This window comes from Tigriopus californicus, chromosome 5 (assembly GCF_007210705.1).
Source record: "Tigriopus californicus strain San Diego chromosome 5, Tcal_SD_v2.1, whole genome shotgun sequence".
Taxonomy (NCBI): domain Eukaryota; kingdom Metazoa; phylum Arthropoda; class Copepoda; order Harpacticoida; family Harpacticidae; genus Tigriopus; species Tigriopus californicus.
Window position 1 is genome coordinate 3,451,637 of NC_081444.1, and position 2,821 is coordinate 3,454,457.

At 44.1% G+C, this 2,821-nt stretch overlaps 1 pseudogene; it reads left to right on the forward strand.

The window, feature by feature from the left end:
* LOC131880713 (cohesin subunit SA-2-like) overlaps positions 1–660 on the forward strand; it is an 806-nt pseudogene extending 146 nt beyond the window's left edge.
* Positions 661–2,821: the final 2,161 nt, after the last annotated feature.

The window sequence follows — 2,821 nt, forward strand, 5'->3', positions numbered from 1 at the left end:
GAGGAGCAGGACGATCACAACAAGATCAAGGAGCTCCACAAGCGCAGGAATCTGCTCGCGTCCTATTGCAAATTGGTCGTGTACAACGTGTTTCCCACCAAGAGCGCCTCCGACATCTTCAAGCACTACGTCATGTTCTACAACGACTACGGCGATATCATCAAGATCACCTTGGGCAAGGCCAAGAGAACAACAAGGTGAATTGCGCCAAGACCATGGCCCAAGCTCTGATCCTGAAGTTCAAGGAGATTCAGATCATCCAGAAACGTTGCAAAATCAACCGTCAAACGGTCAAGTTCCACTCGCTGAAGGAGCTGGCCAAGCGATTCGCGCCTCGTTTGGCCTCGATTGCCTCAAGAATCGCGAATCCGTGACCCAAATCCATCGGGAAGGGATCCTTATTCGTGAACCCGCTGGAGAATCCCAACGACCCACAGGCCCACCCCCAATTTGGCCTTCTTGGAGATCACGGCCGAGTTCACGAACAAACTACTCAAGCAGGACAAGAAAGTGGTGCTCAATTATTTGGACAAACGGATCACCAACGCGGTGCCCACCAGTCACGAGAAGATTGGCAACCTTTTGCATTTGTACCGCAACTCCTTGGTTCACGGTGAGGGTGATTTGCCACCATCACCTCGAAAAGGCCGTAACCCGTAAACGAAAGCCGACGACGACGACGAAGAGGAGGAAGAGCAGTTCTTTAATTATGATAAAAATATTAACAAAAATCTCTGTTACACTTTTTTTTTCACCTCTAAATTTAAGCCAGTGCGTCAGTATTCCATGTGTTGCCCTAATGTATTAAAAGCAAGCCGATCTCAAAAAAAAAAATGAGAGACTTGCATGTTTTCAGATTTTGGAGGTGATCATCAATCCTGAATAATTATAGATAATCTTGTTGGTTTCGAAGTATGGCACTTGGGTTTTTTTCGCACACCAATGTTTCCTCACTGTCATAATAGGGGAATGAGTATTGTTCATCGCGTTAAAGTGACAGGCAAGTCCTTTAAGAAATGCCGAATATTTTTCGAGAAATAAAGATTCAGAATTAAGGGCTTAGGGCTCCAGAACGATGGTGGTTTGGAACACACAGGAAGCCTGAATTCAAGGGCTTGAAACAAATCCATGGGGTAGCATTTTCATTTGACTCGTTTGAACAGAATCCAGTTAATAAACTTGATCCAATTCATCCGGCCTTTTGTAGGATAATGACGTAGGAGCTTATCAACAATATTTGATGTACGCATGCTCAACTCCAATCAAAATGGTGCTGCTTAATGTCAAAACTGTCTCTCTCCTAAATGAGCATTGAATTCTATCGAGCAGAAAAATAATCCGTTTTGTTCAGTAGGACTGGAGTGCACCAATGGATTGGTAATTTCAGGAGAATCATCGTTCACGCACAATTTTTACAAGTTCAACAAACTAGAGCATTTGCTTGTTCACAACCGTTCCTGCGTTGGTTGTTTTTCTAATGGATTCTTTATACAAAAGTGCCAAAGTGTTTACTTTATTCACAAACTCCTCGTGGTGTGGTTGGCCATGCACTCTAGTAAGTCTTGCTATAATTTCACAACCACCGTCACTTGTCCGTTGTCAATCGCAAAACGAAACATTTGATTCTATTCATTGACACAGTTTAATTTCAAGTAGTTGAGAGTTGCGTTTCTAATGATCAACCAGCTTATAAGTTCTAGGATGAACGTAACATGGCCTCGCTAAAATAGAAATATTGGAGTTAAGCCAAATTTTCTGATGAAAGGTGTAAAAGCCATTTTAAAAAATCAAAAACATTATCAATTGGTGTTTACGTCTTGTCGTTTTGTTGAAGAAAACTGCTAATTGACAAATCTTGTCATTTGAAAGTAAAGGAATATTATTTGCCATTTGATCATGAATAAACAAAGCAACAGCTCATTGCTCAATAAGACAAACGAATAAGGAATATTTCGGTAACCGTAACTATATAATGCATTGAACCACTTACTAACAGCAAAACTTAAATTTAAGCAGAGAGAAGTCAATCGAGACTCATTCAAACTGAAGTAAAGTGAAAGAAAAAAGGTCTGGAGCCAACAAGTTACAAAAGGTCAATCTTCTAAACCATAATAGCAGAATAAATGCCCTTTTCTTGCCTTTTGAAGCCAATGACATTGTGAGACGAATTACTGGAAATAAACAGTCTAAAAGGCATCATTTTAAAAATGTGTGGACAAATGGGTCCTCTACGAACACGTGGTCCTGGATGAACTGGTTCATCTGTCGGTGGAGACTCTCGTCGGGCTTGAAGGCCAAGGGCGCGAGCACCGAGTTCTTGGACACATCCCGGCCTTTGAAGAAGATCAGCAGGTCCGCGATCGACGTGAAGGCCTCCTCCTTGAGCGAGTTGTCCCCTTGGACATCCGTGAGCAAGACCTCCTTCATGACCTCCATGTAGCGGTCCAATTTGGCCCGCAGACCCATGACGTCGTCTGCCGTGGAGTTCCTCTCCGTGGTGTTCTTGATTTGGTTCTGGTCCCACACCAGACCGTAGTAACAGGAGCACACGGCGGACTTGATGGCCTCCAACGGGATCTTCATCTCCTCGCGGGCGACCAGGGCGTCCTTGAAGCGGATCACCACGTCGAACATGTTCTCCCAGATGGCCCACGTGTTCATGTTGTGGCAATTGGAGAACACCTCCACTTTCTTGAAGGACGAGATCAGCTTGAACATCTCGTCCTCATTGGGCTCCTCCTTGCCGATGAGCAGATTCATGTACTCGTCGATGGCCTCCTTGTAGTTGTTGGACACCATGTCCAACAGGCGACTTTGGGCC